Raw genomic sequence first — 11,381 nt, forward strand, 5'->3', positions numbered from 1 at the left:
CACATCTGGCTGCGTGGGTGAGGAAGGCACTCAGACTTATTTCTGATGCAAAGCCATGACTCAGGAATTTTTGGGGATATCCCCGTCCCATTCTTTGCTAATGAGCTTTTGGCGTTACATTTTTCCCAAGCACCTTGTAAGGCCTTGTGCAGATGGGTGCTTCTAATTTACCACCGCACAGAGATGTCTGACCTAACTGAGGTATGTAATTATGGATTGTAGCTGCACTGGGGCTCCTCCCAAAGCTCTGGAAAGAGATAGACATCTGCAGCAGCACAGATGAAGTCTGAATCACTCACTGAAGGTTTATCCAGTGACTACAGAGAGATCCTGGAGCAGCCACGGTCCTAACCAAGGAAGTCCCATCTCTTTTGGTGAATCCAGGCCTGGTGATCTTGTGCATAGACAGCTAAATGAGACGGTAAGGTTCTCCCCATTGGCTCCAAGGCACCAAAAACTGCAGCTGAAAAGAAGCACCTCACCATCAAGCTGTCTCCTACAAAGAGATCTGGCTTCCTCTGATTGCAGATCACTTCCCAGTTTGGTGTCTCATCCTTCCCAGATGCTGTTCACGGGAAAAGGGAAGGCATCGGCCCCTGAGAACCTATGACTTGAAGAGGGACTGGGAATATTGTTCAGCTGGCTCTTGGACTGGCATCAAGATCCAACCTTACTCTCGAGATCTTACTTTACTTAACCAGAGCTTGAGGGCAGCTTATCCTGTGGTAAGGCTCCAGTTCTCCACCCAAGAAGAAAACCTTTCCACAGGCAAAGAGGCATTTTCTGTGCCTCGGAACTCAATGAAATTTGCTGTATCTTGACTTTTTTCAGCCTACATACCACTAGGGCAAAAATCAGCACTAGACAACCCCCCTGAATTTCATGTCTGACTACTGCTCTTAACGAGATCTACCTCTCTGTCTGCTTTACTTGGTGTCTGTTGTCTCTCTGGTAATCTGTCATTTTACAGCTTTGGGAATAATCTCTTATTCTATTGCTTGATGATATAATTTACTGATTTTACAGGCAAGATATTGCTCTGCCTGTTTTTTATAAATGATCTGCTGGATTTCCAGACGTTTAGCAGCCTGCCTTAAGCTGTGGTTCCAGCAGGCTGCTGGCCATCAAGTGGCCTGATATGCTTGTGCTGTCACCCTGATATATCCAGGAAGAGCCAGCACAATGCATGAAGGTCTAAGTATTGCGTATATGAAGATCCTGGCCAAGTCAAGACACTATTTGAGGAAGTTCTGGCCGGCCCATCATGGAGTGGGAGTTGAAGAATGGGGGATGAAGTGTTTCCCATGGTCTCCTGGGAGCATGCTCCTTGCTCAATCCCCGTCTTCCAACATTTGGGTCTCCGAAACATTGTGATGAGGAGCAGAGACCTCAAGAAACAGCCAGCCCAGAGAGCAGCCTGGCTGACTGCAGGCATGCGGAGGCCAACCAAATACTACGTCAGGGGTGCGGGTCTGATTAATATCAGAGTCCAAGTCCTAAAGGACGAGGGAAATACACTCGTGCAGCTCTGAGTAAATCATACTTAATTTTTCATCAGCAGACAAGGAGGCTTTGGGGAGGGGAACCGGGAAACACAGAGGTTAAGTGACTTACCCCAAGCGGCAGAGCTGCACAGGATGGAGATTTCCAAACTCGCAGACTAGTCGCTTGGCCACTGGGCCTCAATTTAATTAGCAAGTGTGTTTTTATTTAAGAATGACAGAGCATTACGTTTCCTTGTAATTCATGGACCCCACCCCACTGTGTGCAGATAGAGATCAAAGAGAAGGCTCCTGCTCACAGCCTCACCACTAGAAATGGTTTCTTTTCATGCCTTAAATTTGAGAACATCAACAGTATTTAAAACATTCAGCAAATGATTTCTTTTCTACTTTGAAGCTTGGTTTCCCTTCAAATTATTTCTTCCTTCTTTGGTGCAGATTTCCGCACTCTGAAAGCTCCATGCAGAGCTTTATCTGACAGAAATAAATCAGATCCCAAGCTTTCAGCCCCATTTCTCATTTTGCAGACCTGTGTTTTGCGAGTAGACCGTTTTCATGTGCAAACAGCAGCCTGCTTGTGCACAGTGGCAAAATAAAAGTCACTGCTGAAACCACCGGCCACCAAATCCCCGCCTAAGCATGGTGTGATTAAACACGGGTTATAAAAACAACATGAAAGTGCCCGACACCCTGTGTAATACATCTATGGGTTCTGCTGTTACAGTGCCAGACCTGAGGGCAGTAGCTGCCTGAGCTTGCTTTGAGCACCGTTCCCTCTCTCCTGACCGGGGAATGCAGCTGGGTTGTCGCTCCTGACCCTGCTTAAATTCAATAAGGGGACACCAAAGGGAAAATCAGGTCCATGACTAAAAGTAATTCTCACTGAGAATTTCTCCTGTAGTATTTGGGCAGCACTTACACAAGACAGAGGAGATGGAATCAGCTGGTGGATGAGTGATTTATGCCATGAGCACTGAACCTGATGGTTCCCTTCCAGCATTGCTCTCTTCAGCTTTCCCTTCTCTGAGGAATGCCAAGGATCTGCTACAACTAAGCCCATTCCCAGTAGGTAATTTGGAGGAGAACACACTGTTTTAGGGCTCCTTAGCCATATGCACTCGATGGTGTTATTGCACTGACCCTTACAGATGTAGCCATCAGGGACAAAGCCAGTTCTTCACTCTTGGCTGGAGTTTTGCAGAGAGGTTGCTTCTGCTGTGTCTTTTTTGACCCCCATTTTTGCAGCACTGAGTTGTGTTCCACAAAGAGGGGGGGTCTGGGCATGCAAACCCCCAGGTGCTGGGGCAAAGACAGCTGGTTTGGGTCTCACTATGTGATCAGAGCAGCAAGGAGGCAGAGGATGGCCCCAGACATCAAGTTCTTGCTCTTGGTAGCTACATCCCCACCACCACTTGATGCTCATTTGAGTGGGTTGGAGCCAGACAGAAGGTTGGGGGAAATCCTTCCTTCCCCAGACAGTCTTTGGGGCACTAGCACATCTAGGATGAGGACAAAACCTGCCAGACACCCCAAAAGTTGGTGTTACCCCCAGATTTGCTCATTTTTCTGAAGGCATGACTCCATCCTGACATCAACTTTGGGGTTGCAGACCCGTGGTGATGGATTTGGCTGGGAGGTGAGTGGCAGCATGTGGGGAGCCCATGGGACAGCCCCACACACACCCTCCTGCACCAGGCTGAGCATGAGCCAGCTCCGCTCTCCTTAATTACAGAGCATGATTTCACCTCCCATTACCTCACACCACCGGGTAAGGACATGGACGTGGGCAGTATGACACGTCGCCACTTCACACCCTTGCACCCCACACACTGACTTGTTCCTCTGTCCTTACCCTTTCTGTGTTTATATTCCAGAATGGGAACAGGATAAACACTGCCAGCATCCGTGCACATACGTGTGCACACACAGATGTAGTTTTGCAGGGGATGATCCTACAAGGCGTGTTGCACAACCTCCACCAAAGGCAAGATCGGAGATTTCCAACCTGACGCAAACCATCCTGGATGTGTCACGGAGGAAGGAAAGACCGATCCATTTCAAAATGCAAGTGCACCGATGCTTCAGGGAAAAGCAAATTAATGCCTCAGACAAGGAGCATGGCATTAGGGGTTGTTTTTTTCGCTGAAGAGGCGCCTTTATCCTGATGTGAGTCCCAGATATTCGCACAAAGAATTACAAGGGGGAAAAAAAATGATGCTAATCCTGTGTATCAGCAGTGTCTAACCTGCCAAGCATAAATATTCATGCAATCACTTTGCAGTTACCTGGTAACCACAACAAAGCACGCATAGAAAATGTAATTACAGGGGCTCCGTAAACTCATCTTAAATTATCACCTATAGCCAGGCACCTATTATCAGATATTAGATTCTCCCTCAGATCAGAATCTCACGTTCCTCGCGTCTAATTTGAAATAACTATCTCCTTGTTGGCAAGCGACGAAATCTAAATGGAGTCACGTAAATCCTACTTCACAGCTCAATTAAGGAAATGCGATTACGGATCTGGAAGCAGATGCAGATATTACTGGGGAAGGGATGATGGCAGAAGCCTACAGGAAGCAGTTGATGCTTTCCAGGGGTCATTTGTAGGGGAACCCGTAGGAACAGAGTTCCTATTGTTATACACTTCAGAGTTTGTGGGGCGGAGAGGGGGCGAGAGACCGGATTCCCATTTTTAAGTGCTTTGGAGGTTTTCAGAGGGAGTCAGGTTCCATTGTTACATTTAAATACTCTCCGAGCTCGCTGGAAACAATATACATTTTCACCGACGTTCCCCCTGCTCCCTGCCCTTGTGTGATGAGGTTCACACTATTTGGTTGTCCAACTGTCCTGGATCTTTCCACCACCACACTCAGGGAGCAGGATGAGATGCAGGGGGAGACATCACGTTGTGCCCTCCTCCCAGGAGAAGCCAGAAGGGACGTGGAGAGATGTCCCAGAGCACTCTGCATGCACCAAGGGGGTGACTGCACCTCTCCTGGTGGCACTTCGAGGAGAACCATCCGCCAGACAACACACGAAGTTTTGGGGCAAGGGGTGCATGTGCCATGGCTGATGGCACGGTGGAAGAACTTGCACACTGCCCAGCCTTTTCCAAAGGGCTCTTTGGTCCTGGAAATGATCATCTGGTTGAGCCTGAGGACAGGGATCCCAAGGATCTCCAAACCCCAAAAAGAAGGTGTTAAAGTCACCAGCAGCAGCTCTAAGGGGGGAAATTGCAAGCAGGAGCTCCATGGCCGGCAGATGCAAGAACACATCCTGCTGCATGCAGCCAGGAGCCCTCATAATTATTTCTTTGGGGGAGACACATCATGGCAGAAGCTAGCACAAAATAAATATGGAAACGTAGGGATGCAGTTGCAAACTTTTAGCCAAGAGAGAAGCCTTCTTTTAGCCTTCTCCTAAAGGGAAAAGGCAGTTGGAAAACAGAATCCCTATAACACAGTTACTGGTGGATTTAAGGTGGAAATTAGGATTAGGAATTTGCTGTTGTACCCTAGGATCATCTTTGATTTTGGTAGTCCCCACACCCTGAGATAGGAACATGCAAGAACATAAGAAAACCACCAGGGAAAAAAAAAATCTAAACAACAAAAAAGGTTAAGGAGCTCAAGAAAGCCACCCCATTTCATTTGAAATCCAGCCTTTTAAAAGTCCTTAATGTTTTCTTCTATGAAAACATTGCCTGCTCCTTGAAAAATGGTGAAAAAAATAAAATAAAATAAAAAAAGTCAAAGCTTTCCATTCTGTGAAGGTGCAGACGCAGCCCCTGGACATTGTCTGAGTGGGCCTGCTCAGTTTTAACCTGGGATTGTGCTGAAGTCAGGACTTTGAAAGAAGTTTTAATTTCAGGGAGAGCTACAGTTCCTTTGGTGGGGAAAATAAAAGGTTTGACCCAAACTTTATGATTACTCTCCTTATGATGCTGGGACCAAAATTATAAATGCAATTTGTGTATCGGAAATCCCTTTGAAATTTCAATTAAATTTGATATATGTGCTTTCAGCATCCTTTCCTAAGAGAGTCGGTTGCTGGGCCAAATTATTCTACCTCTGTTCATACACGGTAAGTGGAGACTCCTACTACACACTTCAGAGTCTGATCCTTTTCTTTCAAACTACTGCAGGCTTCCCTGAGAAAAAAAAAAAAAAAAAAAAAAAAAAAAAAAAAAAGACAAAACATATCCTAACAGCAGTAGCTCTTTTTCCATTGCTTTCCATCTGGTACGTGATCTGTGATCATACCTCCAGGTCATTATGCTTGTAATGTTTATTGGAAAAATCAATCTTTAACTTTAAGACTTTACACAGGAAATATTAAAGTAAATTAGGACCCTATACATCCATTTTCAAATTTCCTTTCAACCCCGCAGTACCTACTTCTTTCATGAAAAGAAATCACGATTATATTTTATTTTTTTTTCAAGCTGTTCCACTTTTGCATAACTGACAAAATTTCCTGGAAGTGCAATTTGCCCGGCTACCTCAGTTATTATCTCCAGCCCGTATTAGCAGCTAAGCGGTTGTTGACATTCCCTTTCAATATTGCTACTAAAACTCCATGAAGCTCATGCAGAATTTATATACGAATGTCAACTCATTTTTGAAATATGTAATAGGAAAAGAACAGCCAATGCCTTTCTGGCCACCTACATTTCAGAAGGTATTGGCTGGTATTAAAGCAGTGTATACATATATATTTTAAGAAACCACACATTTTCTGGGCCAGAATCCAAGGGCATATAAAGTAGTTTAGTCAGTTATGACTGGATGAAGAGCTAGATGGAAAACAGAACATTCTCAGAGGGTTTGGGTGCACATGAATTTCTTTCCAAAATTAATGTGAGTGGGGGTCATTAATTTTGCTTTTATTTTGGTGGATGAAATGTCGCTCCTCTGGATAGTCTCAGGGCACGACGTGGAGCCACATCTAGCGAAGGCAGGACTCCGTCGATGCCTTCCAGCAGCAAGGGTGAGCACACCCCGTCATTCATGGCACTGAAGGGCAGAAAGAGAAATAACGGGACAAAATAAATAAATAAGTTAATTAATTAATTAATAAGACAAAACAAGACAAGACAAACAAAAGCAAAGCAAAGCAAAGCAAAGCAAAGCAAAGCAAAGCAAAACAAAACAAAACAAAACAAAACAAAACAAAACAAAATAAAATAAAATAAAATAAAATAAAATAAAATAAAATAAAATAAAATAAAATAAAATAAAATAAAATAAAATAAAATAAAATAAAATAAAATAAAATATAAAATAAAATAAATATTGGGGTGACAGTTTCAGGACAGACAGCCTCATGGGAAGAGATGAACGCCACGAGCAAGTCGCTGGCTCTCACCTCCACCAGGCACAATAAATCTCATTCTCCCAAGGGTGTCCTTGATCCCGTGCTGCCTCGGATGCAAAAGGGGGAAGTTTACTCAGGAAAAGCCTTTCCCCAGTCTTTATTCTGTTTGGATTTACTATGAAGCCTTGCTGTTGAACTCTGCCTTTCCAACCAGGCTGTGCCAAGCAGTTCCCTAAGGCATGGAAAGGAGAAAAGTCAAAGGACCGATGCTCTGGGCTCCTGTATTTTCTGCAGGTCCAGTCCTGCTCTACTCAAGTCCATGCAACCTTTGCCACTCACAGCTATATTAGAAGGAAGGGGAAATTTAAACAACATTGATTTCCCTCCCTTTGTTTCTGCACTTTTAAAGTAGGAATAAGGGTACTTGGCAAACGGGGCTGTCTCCAGATGGAAGGTGTTAATGAAGAGCAAGATACTCTTTTTCTTTACCATTTCTATTTGCCCTCTTTAATATCATTAGACCTGACACATCCTTGAGGTTTCTCACGGAGCTGGCTCATCTTCTCTATTCCCAGAAAATGCCGTGTCTTGAACACAGCTAAAAGCTGTTCGGGGCTGTGTCTTTAACGATGCCAATGGGAAAATTGCAAAACATCAAAATAAAGTTTAAAAGTAATCAGATCTCTCTTTTCAAAAAAAAAAAAAAAGAAAAAAAAAAAGGAGACATTTCTCTTGCATTGTGGGACCACATCCATCAGCTGTAGACCCAGCTCCTTTTCATAACAGAACACACAAGACACCATCATAAACACTCAAAACCAAAAACACATGCTACCATGAAATGAGCCCACTCACTGAAACGTACGAGGGCCAGAGGCAGTGATGCCTATTCATGCCAACTAACGCGGCTCAGACGCCCATGGGGGACACACAAAACCCAATGGGTGTAGGGTTTGATGCCCTGGGGGCTGTAGCAGGAGCCCCCTGCTCACAACCTGTCTCCAGGCCACCCTGGACCAGGGATGGGCGCCTGGGAGGTGTAGCCACCAAGGCTCACGGTTTTGCAAGGATGCAAAATTTTGCTCCCCGGGAGCTCTTTGCACAGCCAGCATCAGATGTTAATTTTTAGTCATGAGATCTCTCTCCCTCTCGGGTTGACTCTATCGTTTATTTCCAAACCCCTGGGCTATTGTAGGCTGGACTGCATTTGTTTTAAACTCCTCTGCCTGGGACCTATTGTTCCGTGCTGCTGGTTCACAGCTCTGTAAGTCATTACCCACCCCATCCCTTCCCCCAGAAGGAGCCGCTGGGTCTTTTTTTTCTTCTTCTCCTCCTTTTTTAACACAGAAAATTGGTTTTGTGGCGGCAAAAGAGAAAAGCCCTGGAATCCCTTACTCTAGTCTCAGAAAAAAAAAAAAAAGAACAAAAAGGGGACGATTATGTTACAATGCAGTGCACCAGAAAGCTTTACTAATGACCTGCCTGCAACCAAATGGCCAAACCTTTAAGCAGGGCCAGAATTTGTGGCGTGACACGAGCCTGGTCCAGGATGCTCGGATACAGCTCAGAATTTCCCCAGCACGCCAGGCTATTCGGAGCGAAACTGTAGGTACAGGCAATTAGGGAGGCAGCTGACAGCTGCAGGGGAGCCTGATCCAAACTTTCCCAGGGCCCCGGGATGTCTGGATCAGAAGCCCGCAGGTGGAGGCAGCGTGTCTTTTGTCTCGTCCTTTTTCTGCAGGTGTGGGCCATTCGTGTGCTCTCAGGGTCCCAAGATTGCAGGCACTGAGCTCCCAGGAACCGAGCCCAAATCTGGGCATGTGCAACTGGAAATTGCTGGTGAGAAAGAGGAAAATGCTTTGAAAAATGAAATCAAGAGAAAATGAATGGAGAGAAAATGCATCAAGGAGAACATTTTACATGGAGAGTGACCACAGGCTGTGCAGGACCCCACTGAAAGAGGAGGAGAAAGAAGGAAAAAAGACCAGGGGTGTTTTCCTTTGGGGCAGATCCTACTTAACATTTTTAACTTAGACAATCAGGGGAAGATTTGACCATCAGACAATCTAAAACCAACCCTCGGGGAAGGCACCCCCATCATTCACTCTGTCATCCACATATTAAGCTCCCTGCAGTGATTTTTTTTAGCCATGCCACTTCTCTTCAAGGGGAAGAGAAGGATTTAGGAGGCCAGGAGGCTTTCTTTCTGATGGGACAACATTTGGATGGCTCTGGGACCCATCTAATCCTAACCCCCCTTGGCTTAATGTCTTGAATTCCTTCTCTATATACTGAGCTGCTAGGGCTCAGGGATGATATCTCCATCAAAGGCTGGAGGGTTTTAATATAATGTCTTCCAGGGAAGCTTCTCATGAGCTCACCCACTTGCTGACATCCTTCCCAGCTGTGCTCACAGCTCCATACAGACAGGATGCAGCGGAGGCAGTGAATTTTCTGCCACATCTTTTAGACCTGTCTTGTAGAGCACGGCAGGTCCTGGGCATTGGGGAAGAAGGGAGATCCAGTCCAAATTACCTGGAGATGGGGTCTGCAGGGAACTAGGTGCAGACAGTGGGTTGTCCTGGCGTCCAAAGGCTTTGGAGGAGGAAAATCACTTTCCGCCATTTCTATCAAAACAGAGCATGAAGAAAACATAATCCAGCTTTCTCAACTGGATACTGGGAGAAGAGTGATGGGTCTTGGCTTTTCAGCTCAGGCCAAAGCCAACAGGCTCTTTTGGACCTCCGTGAGGCATGAGAAGAGCCTTGCCAGGGTGAGTCATGCTAAATGAGGTGGGCGCTCGCCATCTGCCCCAGCACAAAATCAACCTGCCTGGGTCCTGGCGGCTGCACAGGAGGGAATCAAAGCACCCGTGGCTAACACAGCTCATCCCCAGCGCGATTTTGGCAGAGGGGCATGGGGAGAAGCTGGCCAGGAAAGGAGAAAGGAGAGGCAGTGATGCTCTCCACCCCAGCTGTTTCCAGACCAGGTGTGTGTTCATCACTCAGACTCCCAGCTCTTTAATCCCAGCCGAAAAAAAAATCTTTAAAAGCTTCAGGGTCTCAGTAGATCAGTCACGGGATGAGGAAGAACAAATATAAAAGGGGTTTTATAGCTGGTAGGTGGGAGGGGAGAAAGGAAGAGGCAAAGCCGTGAAATAGGAGCAATATCCCACTAAAAGCGGTGTTTGAAATGAGGTGGAGATTTATGTGTTTCAGGGGCTGCCTCCTCAGTGGGGTGGACTGCCCTGCTTATTGGTTTGGGCTCGAGAGCAAACAAAACGAAAGCCTGACTTACACTTTGCTTGCAGTCCTAAGAGCAGAAACCCAGCAGGTAATGATATATTTGGGACTTCTCGGGGTGTTCCCCAATTGCTCTGCTCCATCAAGGCCCTAAATGCAAGCCCTAAGTCCTGGGGGATGCAGAAATCCCAGCTTTCTTCAGCTTTGTGCAAGACAAATTGTGGTCTGTGCTGCAGAGCAGATGGACTGAGAGACCTGCAGTGTAAATATTTGGGGAGCTGCACTTCCAGCCCTGCAGGCACATCCCTACCAGGTCCTGCTGACCTCGCCTGAGTGAGGAAGGTGGGGGATGAAGGAGGTGAAGGGACAAAGTAGCCCCCCAGTCCAGAAGCTATGGGGAATTTGTGGATAACACCACCACACCACCAGAAACAGCCTCTCGTTGCTCAGCTTTGCCCTGTTCTTCTTGAACAAGCAGACTGGACATCTCTTCTAGGCATCTCAACCACTTCCATCTCTCAAAATGTTTGTTTCAGGGCTCAGAGCATGGTCTTGTACACTGATTTGCAAAGCCCTGCAGGACCAAACTACTTTTGCTGAGCAGAGTCAAAGGGTAAGCACTTGCTAAGTTTGCCTAGTTCTCACCATCCCAAAAGCAAAGCCAAATAAGTTTCCTCCATCTAGAGAGGAACAAACCTGAATAGGAACAAATTATGCTCTTATTGGAGTTCCTTCTATGATGTAGGACAGCTCAGGACCAGGACTCAGTGCCCCAGAAGTCCAAACCTTGTGCTACTGCTGAGCTGCTGAGGGAGAAGGTTTCTTGACATCACAGCCAGGACACATTTATTTGGTGTCTATTGGAAATGGTAAATCATATCTCCACATTACTGTTAGCAAATCCACTTTGTTGAATGACAGACTAAGGGTTATGCAAAGAGTATTCCCTTTATTGAGCCTTTATTCTCAGTGTGCTTTCTCTGTTGCCCAGAGCAGCCCATCCAGATGTTCCAGTGATCTTGCAAGGATGCAGAAAATTGCCATGTGGCCAAGGATGCAATCACCTAATAACAAAGAGTAAGAGTCTGTGTAATTTCTTCAGCTTTCAGCGAGAGAAGGACCAACAAGGAGCTTACATTGCCAAAAAGGTTTGCAAGTGTTTTGCCTTCTCCCAGGCAAAAGCTGTGTAAGCTGCACGCCAAAATATTCTGGGGACAGGAGCTCTGTGTACAGTCACAGCTGGGAGATGGTTGCTCCAGCAGGTGATGGGGCTGTAGGTCCACTGCCTGCTCCACCAGCTCCCAAGGGGCTGCATC

This window comes from Anas acuta, chromosome 1 (assembly GCF_963932015.1).
Source record: "Anas acuta chromosome 1, bAnaAcu1.1, whole genome shotgun sequence".
Lineage (NCBI taxonomy): Eukaryota > Metazoa > Chordata > Aves > Anseriformes > Anatidae > Anas > Anas acuta.